General features: G+C 41.7%; 1 long non-coding RNA gene across 1 annotated transcript in view; it reads right to left on the reverse strand.

The window, feature by feature from the left end:
* LOC116668334 overlaps positions 1–4,913 on the reverse strand; it is a 39,191-nt gene extending 34,278 nt beyond the window's left edge. Inside the window, exons 1-2 of the long non-coding RNA XR_004325493.1 lie at positions 4,545–4,913; positions 3,001–3,133 (exon numbers count right to left, since the gene is read on the reverse strand). This is a non-coding gene — a long non-coding RNA (uncharacterized LOC116668334). The remainder of the gene's footprint in view (positions 1–3,000; positions 3,134–4,544) is intronic.
* Positions 4,914–13,450: the final 8,537 nt, after the last annotated feature.

Genomic DNA, 13,450 nt, shown 5'->3' on the forward strand with positions numbered 1-13,450 from the left:
GATACTTGTCCGAACACCTCTCATACCCTGGAAAGTGGGCTACACACACCAAGGTTTCAACTAACCTCCAGAGTCAAATTTTTGAATTGAAAATGTTAAAATATGCCCTTGAAAACCAATTAATAATGAGTTTATTTGCATTCATGTTTTTCCACAGAGCAATCCCTACTTCCTTTAAATTTTGAGACACAAGAGAAAACATGTGTGCCCACCTCACCTTTGCAGAGTGGCCGTGAAGTGTGTGGGTTTCATAATCCCCTTAAGCACAAGGCTGCCATCTGTATTGTTCTATGATTTTATCCACTCGGTTTGCTCCTCTCCCTCCCTATGCCTGAGAACCACAGTGTGCAGAAGCCCTGAAGAGGAAGTGGTTTTCATGGACCATTATCTTTTACTGCCCTCTGCACATCTCTGAGGCCTTTCTCTGAGAGGGAAGAAAGGAAGGAGGGATGAGAAAGGAAAGAAAGGAGGTAGAGTGGGAGGGAAAGACAGAATAAAGGTTTTTTAAAAAATATAAAAGTGGAAACATTCACATGAACAATAAAAACTGGTTAATTTTACTTCATCAAAAGTAAAAAATTTTCTCTCTAAAAGATATGGAAAAACAGGGCACAAATTGGGAGAAAATATTTGCAAACGCCTATCTGACTAAAGCCCTAAATGTCAAGCCTAAAGCTGCAAAACTCTAAAAGAGAACATGGGAGAAAATCTTTGACCTTTGATTAGGGCACAACTTCTTAGATACTATAGAAAAGCACAATTCATAAAAATTCGTAAGTTGAGCTTCACTAAAATAATTTGTTTTAAAATATTGTTAAAAGATGAGCCACAAACTGGGAAAACTATTTACTAATTGCATATTGATAAGGGAGCTGTATCTAGAACAAATAAAAAGCTCCTGTAACTGAGTAATAAGAAATCAACCCCTCCAAAAACAAGTGAAAGATTCAAACTTCTCACTAAAGAAGAGATACAGATGCAAATAAGTATATGAAAAGACACCCAATGTCATTAATCATTAAAGAAATGCAAATTAAAACCGTAAGATACCACTACATACCTATCAGAATGGCTTTAAAAATTTTTTTTAAAAATGAACAGACAAACAAAAGAACTTAGCAATACAAGTGTTGGTGAGGCTTGGAATGGTGCAGCCACTTTGGGAAACAGTTTGGCTATTTTTATAAAGCTAAACATACACTTACTGTGTAACCCAGAGATCCCACTTCTAAGTATTTATGAAATGTGTATGAAATGAAAACATATGTCCACACCAAACCCTGTCTGAGAATATCTATAGCAACCTTCTTCATAATAGCTCAAAATTAAAAACCAACCAGTGTCTATCAGCTCATGAATGGATATACAAATTGTGCTCCATCCATACCATGAACTACTCATTCATGCAAGGGTATGAACTAATTTTAAAATTTGATGCTAAGTTAAAAGGAGTTAGATTCAAAAGGTTTCACGTGATATGATTCATTTTATATGATAGAACAGATCAGTGATTGAGAGTGGAGAAAGGACTGATTACAGAGAGACTCAAGGGAACTTGTTTGGGGTGATGGAAAACTTTGTCTTGATTGTGTTGCATGTTTGTCAAAACTTATAGGACTATATATTGAACTTAATTTTTTTGGTATATACAGAATATACCTTAATAAATCTGATTAAAATTATCCAACTTTCCCATAACATCAATAGATGTATTTAACATTTTTAAAGAGATAAATCAAATTTAGTATAGAAATTTTAGAAAATACATTAATAAATAAGACAAAATTAATCAACTGTAATTACAGCACCTACAGATTGTCAGTGTTAACAACTTGATGGACATACTTTTTTTATATAAAGTTTTGTAGCTCATTTGATTTCTTAACATCTTTACATGTATCTTCCACACTACCACTTCCCACAGGCACAGAGCATTCTATCGTATGAAAGTTCTACAGATTATTTAATGAATTCTCTATTATTAGACACTTAGGGTATATGTAATTTGTTACTTTTGTAACTAGAGCTACAATAAGCATTCTTATATGTATATTTGTGGATAACCGTGATTTATTTCTTTAGGATAAATATCTAGGCATGGCAGTGCTGGCTCAAAGGAAAGAAATATTTTTAGGGTTTATGATAGAGTTGTCATCAAATCTCCCTGCAGAGACTTTGCACCGATTTCTGTAAGTTTATTTTAAAATTCTCTTTATCTCATCCCCATTTCACAACCTTCCTCACCTTGCTCCCTCTTAACAGAAAATTTCTAGCTGAGACACAAAGCATAAGAGGACTCATGAGCGGCTGCACACAGAGAAAGGGGATCGTGTAGAACAGTAACATCCTAGTTTCCAGGCCCCCAACTCACCTGCCTCATGTCTCATGTGTTGGACCTTATCTTTTTTTTTTTTTAAACAAATAAACTTAGTTTGTTAGTTAATAATTCATTTTTCTCACAGATAACTTTAGTTACCCAACTAAGGAGCCTGAAGTTCAATGGGGAAAAAAAAATCAACCTCACATTTAATTTAACAAATGTGAGAATTCTGATCAACATTTTGTGCACTGAAAACCTTTGGTAGAGGTCCTGTCCTGATTTTAAGGACATTTAGAGGCTTGAGACTCCAGGCTTGGTCTCACGGGTCTGGAAAGACCCTCTGACCAGGAGAAAGGGGACCCGGGTTTGGGGGTCATTCCATCGCTGGCCTGGACTGACATCAGCTCACATTCCTGGGCCTCCTGTGCTCACGCGTTAAGTCAGTAAGATATAATGATGTCCCTCCTACCTGTCGTTGTGAGGATAGAGTTAGACGATGCTTCTGAAAGCACCTTAAAAAGTATCAAAAGCACTTCGAACATGCTTTGAATACTTCCTGTTTTTCATGGTGATAACACTGGAGAACACTCCCGACAGGACAAGCCTCAGGTGTCAGGCCTGTTCAACTCCCGGGAGAGGTGAGCAGGGCCCTCTGTCCCTGGCCGGGCCTTGGGTCTTACCTAGGGTGCTGCGGGGCGGTGTTCTCACGAGGTCCTCTCTGATCAGCCATTCGCAGGGTTATGCGTTATCCCTGTAGAGTTTGCTCTTTACCCTGCACATGTCAAGGAGCTGCTCGGATGACCTCTCAGGGAGCTGGAGGGACGGCAAGGTCAGATCTGCATTTTAGAAAGAGCAGGCGCCAGGGAAGAATCGCAGGGATGCCTGCAGACTGCCTACTGGCTCCCAGTGCTACTCCCCACCCCCTGGGTGCTGCACTGGGTCCCAGGCAGCTGCGTTTCCCAGGCTCCTGTGTTTGGCTTCCAGACAGTTGGGGCCCTTGGAAGGCACTGGCAGAAGCCTGGCAGGGAGCGAGAAGGGGCGAAGCCAGGGTATTTCCACTCCTTCAGCCTCTGACAGCACCTCCTTTAGAGGCTGCATTTCTCCACTTCCTCCGTGGGAGGAAAGCCCCTGAAGACCTTTCAGCGCCTGCCTTATGCCAGCCCTGGTCACACAGTGCCACCTCTGGGCTCTGGCCACCCCACCTCCTCCCCCAACCAGGAGTGCAGGCAGCTTCCTGCAGATGCCAATCTTTGAGTTTCCTAAAACCTCCTGTTGGCCTCTCAGCTCTTCTTTTGCAAATCAATCCCCTGTGTTCGATTCCCATTTTTTGGGAACACCTACAATGGCTTCTTTAACCCTGGCTGAACCCAGGCGGATGCAGAGGGGAACAGGAGTGAACAGCAGTTCAGCTCAACAGGCACTGATTAAAAACCTAGGGAGCAGGCCCCATCTCCTGGGAAGACAATTTCCACGTACTGATGTATGAAGTGCACCACAGGGGTGTGCATGAGTTTGAAGGGAGGCCCACTGGATGAGGCGATTGTCATTGCAGTGGTCCAGACAAGACCCTTGAAGAGCTTGAACAAAGGCAGTGGTGGGTGATCGGAGAAAGGACTTGATGATCAATTGGATGTGAAAGATGAAGGAAAAGAGGGGCTGAGAAAGAGCCCCAGCTGGCTGATTTTTGCCTTCCCCGCCTCTAGGGCATGCACTTCTCTCCATCCTTCAAAATCCAGTTCAACAGCTACCTCCACCATGATTGTTTCTGCTGATGTTCCCCAGTGGAGATGCTCTTTCCTGCCTCTGTGCTTTTGTAGCACTTTGTCTTGGCACCATGTCAGCTCCTCTCTCACTTCTCTTATATTCCAATAGATTTCCCGGAAGAAAAGCTAGCGCTTATAAAGCACTTACTATGCGCCAGAAAAGTATTAACTTATTCATCATTTTGTTCTCATGACAACCCTGTGATGTGAGGACTATTACTGTTCTCGGCCTTACAGACGAGGAAACTGAGGCCTGGGGAGATTTAATGATCTGTATAAGGATACACAGAGTGAGCAGCAGAGCCAGGAATCAGTTGTCTTTAGGGTTTGTGCCCCTAACCATCACATCACATAACTCCTCTAGATAATATCTCTATGTACTATGTTTTGATTGTTTTCCTACAGAGGAACATTAAGGTTCTCAGGAAGTTAGTTTGGGATATTAAGAAGCACAAACTCACCCGCTCCAGTTTCTTGAACACTCCAGGCCTTTGTACATGCTGTTCCCTTGCCAAGAACACTTTCCCTGCACTTTGCACAGTGGCCTCTGCTCATTCCTCAGTTCTGGTTTCAGTGCTAAACCAGATCTGAGTGAGATCCTTCAGGCTCGTCTAATAAAGCAGAACCCCTCCCCTACCCTGTTGTCTTGAGCACTGAACCTGTCCATTTGCTTCAGAGCACACTGTTCAAGTCATGTTCTTATTGGTTTGTTTACTTGCATAGTCCAAGAAGGCAGAACATACATCTGCTGTACTCACCCTTGTTCGTTCAGGGCCCATCAAGGCACCTAGCACATAGTAGGAACTCAATACATGAGGAAGGATGATGCCTTCTCCCCAAAGTACATAAAATTTGTCCTCACTCTCATACCACACAATTGTCAAGAATTGATTTGGTAGGAAGAGTGGGTACAACTCAGTGGTAGAGGATGTGCTTAGCATGCAGAAGTCCTGGGATCAATCCCTAGTACTCCCATTGAAGAAAAAAAAAAAGAATTAATTCTGAGTATAAATTGGATGAAGGAGTGATCAGGCAGAAATTAAGAAATGGGAGTTTTCACGAATATATATATATGTATATGCATAACTGGGACATTGTGCTCTATACCAGAAATTGACACATTATAACTGACTGTGCTTCAATTGAAAAAAAAGAAAAAGAAAAAAGAAAAAAAAAACGGGAGTTTTTAAAAACATCTCAAATAGGGGATTAAGACGTACGAACTATTGTGTATAAAATAAGCTGCAAGGCTATATTGTACAACACAGGGAATACAGCCAACATGTTATAATAACTATAGATGGAGTATAACTTTAAAAAATTATGAATCACTATATTGTCCACCTGCAACTTATATAATATTCTATATTAACTATCCCTCAATAAAAAATAAATTTAAAAATTATACATAAAAAATTTTAAAGTAAAAACAAACAAAAAGATCCAAGATGTCCTAAAGGTAAGAAAAGAATGATATTAACAAGGAATTCTCAAAGAGAATAGTTCTGATGAATCAATCATTGAAATATATAATTTCCCTTCATAAAAGTGACTAAATCTGCTTGGCCTGAATTTGCTTCTGTTTTGCCATTGCTTTCAGATCTGAGAAGAACCCCACCCACATCTCAGTTTGCCTGAACCTGGGTGCTTTTTCAAAAATTTCCTTCACACCCTGACTCAGGCTCTGGGTGAGATGCTGTGGGAAACCGAGATGTCAAAGTACAGGGGTGAATTTCATGGTTAGTCATGAAGCCTCTTAATTTAACATCTGTCTGATTGCAAGTATACATTTTGCAATTTTGAGATGAATGATATGCTGTTTAACCTGAAAGCTAATTATAGCAAGAAAGCTGTATGAGAGCCAATGCTTGTCACTGAGTTAGGAAATCAGCAAACCCAGGCCCTGCCTTGGCTCATGGATTATGACACGTATCTGTAGGTCACTTAACCTCCAAAATCACAAGCTACCAACAGCTTTTGAATTTTCAGCTGAAGAACTTCAGTATTTTAATTAATTCTGTTCCTTTGCATCATATATCCTACTTTAAGAAGTGTCGTCTGGCTAATAATTGTACAAAACCTGAAGTAAGAAAAGGGTTTTTACAAAATTCTTTAACCAGGTGAAGAAAATACTAATTGGATATAAGGAATAGCAGTTTGGCATCTCCTGGGATCCTCATTCAATCAGCAAGTATCAGTAGTGTGATCAGGTCAGAATGTGCTACAGATGAATTCATATCCATGTTTCTCCAGCCCTTGGAATCCCATTTTACAGATTAGAAAAACTAAGACATAGGGATGCTGAGAACTTCAGGTCACCTAGCACCTAGCTACTAGAGTAATCCTTGGACCAGTAGCATTACCTGGGAGCTTCTTAGAAATGCAGAATCTCAGGGCTCTCAAGACCTCCTGAATCATAATCTACATTTAGATAAGACCAACTCCCGCCCTCCCCCTCAGCGATTTGGATATTCAGTCAAGTTTGAGAAGCACCAGCCTGGTGAACCGTGCTGCAGGTGGGGTTGCCATTCTTATCTTTTGGCTTGATTAGACTCCTCCATCTTGGGTCTTGGCTGAGATGTCACCTCCTCAGGGAAACTTCCCATAACTTTCTTAATTCCCTTAGTTACCCTTGCCAGGTGACTTCAGAGCATGCTACACTCCTCTAGTCATTGAAATTGTCACATTTTACAGCCAAGCAAGACAGACAAGTAATTCAATGGGCAATTACGATCAACTCAGTGAGGGCCAGGATCAGATATGCGTGTCCCCAGGTGCTCAAATGCTCCCAGGATATGCCAAAGAAAGTCATGCATTAAGGGGTATCTTCTTTCCAAAAATGGTTTCATTGCAAAAACACCAAGCACATCTCTGTATTTAAGATGACCATTGATCTGGTCTTTGAATGGTCTCCACTTAAGGGCATCAGGGCAACCTATAATGCCAATTCCTTTTAGAACACTAACCCGCCATTTATGAGGTCTAGTTAATTTCAGCAGATGGTAATAACCACACCTCAAGTATCATCCCAATAAAGTCCAGTAATTAGGGCAGCACCCTTCCTATCATTTTCAGTCCAGAGGGTTCCACCCTGTCCCCTAATTACCATGGTCCACAGGCCACAGCCCCAGGAAACAAACAAGGAAGTCCTTTACCAGCTTTTCCTCAGTCTCTTGCCAATGTATAGAGTGGCCCTGTCCCTTCCTGCTAAATAAACTGTGTTGTAGTTTGGAAGTGAATTATTGCCTGTCTTTAAATGATGTTTGAAGTTCTGGGTAGGATAGTATTTGCAGTCATCAGAGGTCACCTTACCAGTTGGCTAATTCATGGGTTCTTGCAGGGGGTACAGTTGTTGAGGAAGCAAGCAGTTTGCAAATGTCCTGCACACACACACACACAACTTTGAAGGCTTTCCAGCTCTTCTAAACAAAGTGGTCATTTCTTCTCCAGCTGGTTTTAAAAGTTTCCCTGGAATGAAGGCACCTCAGGATCTAAGCTGAATTTATTTCCAAAGTCTCCTTCCCATGTTAGTCTGGTACCTACATAAAACTTTCTTGAAGATTGGAAAACAGAGGGTACAAATGATGATGTAAAAGGAAACAGAGACAGCCATGGTATGAAGTGTGAGTAAATTTACACCATCGTAGGGGACACAGGACGGGGCGGGGCAGGGCAGTACCGCTGAAATTGCAGGTAAGAAACCTGTGCTGAATAGTAGAGAGAGGAGCTTGAATGTAAGGGCTTGAAGATTAAATCTGAGGGGCTCTAGAAGATCCTACCCAGGTGGGTTATGGGACTACATTTCTAGAAATTCCTTTGGAAAAGAGTATTCTTGGGGCTAGTTTAATTCTCTCTGAAGGAAACAGAATGGGTGGCATAACCTTTCTGGGGACACTTTAACTTTTTTTCAATTCTCTGATTTCCCTTTCTGGTAGTATCTGAAAAATCATGATTTCTGTAGGCTCCCTCCCTTTTATTAGTCCTTTAAAAGTTTCACCTTCTCCACAAAGCCTTTGGAAACAAACTACAAATAGATTTAAAAGTCTGTTTTTTTTCTGAAGGAAGGTAGGGGAACTGATATTCCCTGTGGGCCTCCAAAGGGCCAGCTCAGTCTCGGCCCCTTGGTTGGTCTTATTTCATTGAATCTTCATGACAGCTGTGTCTACCTACATATTCAGTACATTTCATTTATTTTATGTATTTTTCAGATGAGGAAATTTTAGAAAGATTAAATCATTTACATATGGCTATGCAAATTAACACAAATAATTAACTCTAAAACTCACATAATTGAAATTCATACCCTTTTCCTTATCTCATACTGCTTCTAAACTTGCCCTTTCTTTGCATGCACATAAGCAGACAGACAGACAGACACACAAAACCCAGCCTTAACATTGGACAGAATATAAAGATTTTTGTACCTACGTTAGGTATCTGAACTATTTGTAACAACCGTTTTTAAGCTTTCTATGATTTGGCTCAAATGTTGAGATTATATCTATTTATATATATAAATATTTTTATATATATATATATATATATATATTTTTTTTAATGACACTGTAAATTCCTCAAGGGAAGGGCCAACATTTTCATTCATTTCTATTCCTCCTCCCACAGGCCCCCTGGCTCTAGCACATACAGTGCTTGCACTCAGTAGACGTTAGTCCATATTTGATAACCAACTGTGGATAAGGGACCTATCCTATTGAATTTGTTTTTTCATTCATCTTCAAAAATCCTGGCAAGGAAGCACATGAAAGAGTGTCCCATTTATAAAGGAGAACCCACTACAGATGCCTTTCATTAGTCTGGCATCAGAACTGCTTTTTTAGAAATTGTTTCCTAACTGGTGTTCCAATTTAGCAATCTGAATATCCTAAAAGGGACTGGCGGTCTTTGTCAACAGCTCAGGATGTGGCTGGACACTGTGACCTGGCCTTGTCAGAGTCCGTCCAAGGCTGTGATATTGTAATGCACAAGCAGTCAGGACAGGAAGTTGTGTCAGTGACGTCAGGCTGAGCCATTTCAGGGATCTGAATGCGACACTGGCAGCCTGAGCTCTGGCATATCTTGCAGGATAGCAGGATTCTAACTGCAATTGGCTATCAATAAGATTTTAAAATATTTCTCTTATGTTATCATGTTAGACTTTTTTGTTAGCCCCTCATGGATTTAAAGAAGTGCATTGGTCAGGGTTCTAGCAGGAAAAAGGGGGTATATGCAAATAGGGTAACTAAGACGAGTGTTTTAGAGGGACAATTTACCAAGGTGTGGGCAGAGTTAAGGGAAACCAAGAAGGGATGGAGCAGGAACCAGGATGGATTAGCAACACTGGGGAGCGGGTACCATCCTTGCCTGAAGGGGCAAAAGAAAGATTGGTTATAGAACCTGGAGGAAATCAGTGTGAACAGAGGGCCACTGTGACCTTCAGGTAGCAACAGGCAGAACCTTGAAAGGAATGAGCTGGGGAAGTTAATACTTTGACCTCATTCTTTCCCCACCCTTTTCTCTCTTCTGGTTGGACCCAACCCAGAAGGCAAGAGACTCTTGAGGCAATTGAGGCAAGTCAGCCTTTCTAAGCACGAGCAGCAGGAAGAGGGGCTAGAGCAGACCCACAGGAGGACACACGGAAATGCCCAATGGAGCAGCATTCCTCAAATAATCTTGTTTGGAAACGATCTCTATTGGATGTTAAAAAGTGTTCTTTAGGAATAATAGAGAAGGTTGAGCGAGAGGGTAAGATTGGAGAACACCGGGTTAAGTGAAATTAAACAGATCTCTTTACTTCAAGACTTCTTAGGAGCTCTGAAACGTGCATCGTGGTTCTTTAATGGACCATACTTAATTGGTCCATTAGTCTGATGGGCCACGCTATTTCTCAAACTTACTCGGCCATGATCATCATCCCTTATTTTAAGAAGCATCTCACAGCTCTTGCATCATCAGGGACTTGCTTTAGTTTAAAATCTATTTATTAAAAATCAAAAGCAAACAAAAAGACGGAAAGGGTAATAAATCACAGAGTCTTGGAAGTTGATGTTGCTAAGTTATAGGCAACGATACAATTTTAGCAGTCAATGAAAAGTAACCCCAAACCAAACATTTCACCTGGTATTTTGCTATTCTGCATTCGGCTTTGATGTGCAGGAGTGAGAGGCCTCATGTAAAGAAGGCCGGGCCAAGTGTCCCATGACGTCAGCCCCCACGTGGATCTAGCTGGTGACTTGTCATTCTCTTCTTTTTTCCTAAAACTATGGAAAATGCCAGTGGTCTCTCAAGACCACCCATGGTTGCCCCATCACCCTCTGCATGTGGGTGGCCTGTCCGTACTTGGCAACAGGACAGCCTGATTCTCAAGCCAGCCTGGGCTGAGCTGGCCATCCAGTCGCCTCATTTCAGTTTTCCTTATTACTCAGCCCTCTGAGATATACTGTGGGAAAATCAACCAACCGACCAACTGCTTGTCTCGATTGATCACCAACTGCATAAACATTAGTTTCCTTACTAATGTTACTAACAACCCTCTCGTCATCTATAGTCTTTCACCACTCTCGAAGATTACCCCTGTTTTCTTCTATAAGCATCACGACTGTGCTGGGATATGTTTGCAGCTCTTTACCAGTAGGGAAACCAAGTCTCAAGGAGGTGGAGTGATTTACTCCAGGTCACTTGGCAATGTTGGGACTGGAAACTGGGGCCTTGGGTCCTGAAATTGATGCCTTCCCCTCCTTGTCTCTATAATGTGAGAAGGAGAATTGCTATTTAAAACAGAAAGGGATGCTGCATACATTCGGAGAATCCAGCTCCATAGCGCCCCCTTTCTCTCACAGAGACTAGAGGGAGATAGAAAAGAAAGGTCGTATTTCAGAACTTACTTCTACTCTTTGTCGCTAGGACCGGGAGTGAATTGTCCAGAGCTTGGCAGGGCACAGAAATAAGGCTCCAGTTTTGCAGTTGAGTTGTGGGGGTAGGGTCAGGGTGCGGAGATCAATTCATCTGCATTAAAAAGTGAGGACAACTGAGTCTGAGGGTGAGAAGAAACCAAAGGGTGGTAGTGGATGAACAGACGATGAGGAATTCTAAAGCAAGATTAAGGGGACAAAGACACACAGCAGACGATTTACTGGTAATGAGACGGGAGGATTTATCAGAATGGAAAGTCCACGGTTTAACTTGAAGATGTTTAGAGTTTGGTGCCATAATTCTTTTTTGAATCTCAAGCATGAGTCTTGTGTGGATGGTGCCTTTGGAGAAGTCAGGGGAGAGAAGCTGTGTGTTCTTGCATGGGCAGCCCACGGACAATGGCAAGGGAACTCATTCCCTGGTCTAATCCAGGGAAAAGGAGCTTATAGGTGGAAGGACTTGCTTTAGTTTAAAATCTATGGATTTTAATGATGGAGGAAAAAAGAAGATGCAGAGAACCTTTTCCTAAGCCCAGGAATTCCCAGAGGATTTGGAGGCACAAGTGCTACCGCTACACGTGGGATGGAGTTGAACAATTTAATTGGCTCCCCAGACAGCCAAATACTTGGACATTTGGGTTATTGCTACATCTGTCCCAGTTGACCCATCACCTTGGTGTGATTGTCCCAGAGGAACTTCTGCCTCCCAGGTGCCTACCTTCCAAGCCTCAGGCTCTCAAGGCCTCCCTTTATACTCCTGTCAGTCACTGAGTAACTGCAAGAAACCCCCAGTTCCTGCTTCACTTTCCTGACTCCAAAAGCTCTTTATGTTACCGTACTTGCAGTTACAGGAAGCTGTTTTTTGTTATTTATTTATTTGTTTGTTTGTTTATTACTGCTCAGCCTCAGCTGCCCCAGGCAGGGCTCCCAAACACTGACGGAGCAGCAGCCGCACCCCTGCTGCTTCCGGGGAAGCACTGGCTCTGCACCCTGGATGTGGCCTCAGGGTTCCACCTTGCTCTGGGGATGCTCCCTGGCTACTTACCTGTCCTCTGCCCTGTTACAGTGCCTACCTTTCCCACTCTTCATTTCTCCCATTTGGTTAAGACCTTGCCAGCATCACACGGGATCACAGAGTACCCAGCAAGACATGAGCACAGAGCGGGTGGTGAGATGATCAGGGAAAACGGGCCCCCAAAGATGTCTGTGTTCTAATCCATGGATCCTGTGATGACGTTACCTTATGTAGTAAAAGGGACTTTGCAGATGTGATTAAGTTTAAGATCTTGAGATGGGGAGAGTAGCTTGGTTTATCCAGGTGGGTTCAGTGTAATCACAAGGCTCCTTATGAGAGGGATGCAGGAGAACCAGAGTCAGACAAGATGTGATGATGGAAGCAGAGGTGGCAAAGGACAGGTGACAACATTACGCTAATGGCTCTGAAGATGGAGGGAGAGGCCCTGAGCCAAGGAATATGGGCAGTCACTAGAAGCTGGAAAAGGCAAGAAAACAAACATTCCCCTAGAGCTTTCGGGAGGAACACAGGTCTGCCGATACCTTGATTTTAGCCCAGTGAAACTTATTTTGGACTTCAGTTTAAAAAATTGCATTGTATGGATATATCAACGTTTATTTTACCAATCCCCTGTTAATGATTATTTAAATTTTTACAAAAATTGTTTCACTATTATAATTAGCACTAAGATAAGCTTTTCCATATATACATATTTTGTTGGAATCTCTGACTGCATTACTAGGATGGATTCCTATTAGAAATTATTAAATGACATGACTATGTTATATAGCTATTGTAAAATAAACTAGCTCAAAACTTTGTGACTTAAAACAGCCACAAATGTGTTTCACTCACAATTCTGGTCAGCAATTTGGCTTGGCTTTTATCTAGGTGGTTCTTATCTTTTTAAATATTTTATTTTATTTTTTATTGAAGTATAGTTGGTTTATTTATTTATTTATTGAAGTTTAGTCAGTTACAATGTGTCAGTTTCTGGTGCACAGCATAATGTTTCAGTCATACATACACATACATATAATTGTTTTCATATTCTTTTTCATATAGGTTACTACAAGCTCCTGAATATAGTTCCCTGTGCTATACAGAAGAAATTTGTTTTTTTATCTGTTTTATATATAGTTGTTATTATTTGCAAATCTCAAATTCCCAATTTATCACCTTGACTGGTCTGAATCATGCATCTGTAATTATCTGTCAGATGGGCTAGGGGCCAGCTTGTCTACGATGGCATCAGCTCCGATAGCTTGTCTTTGCTTCATGTGGTCTCATTCTCTAGGAGGCTGCCCCCAGCTTGCCACATGACGGATGCACAGAGCAAGCAGAGTGTACAAGACTTGAAATCAGCACACCATTACTTCTGGTACATTCTATTGGCCAAAGTAAATCACAAGGCCAGCCCAGATTCAAGGAGTGGGGAAAGAAA

The sequence above is a fragment of the Camelus ferus genome, chromosome 2, assembly GCF_009834535.1.
Source record: "Camelus ferus isolate YT-003-E chromosome 2, BCGSAC_Cfer_1.0, whole genome shotgun sequence".
Classification (NCBI taxonomy): Eukaryota; Metazoa; Chordata; class Mammalia; order Artiodactyla; family Camelidae; genus Camelus; species Camelus ferus.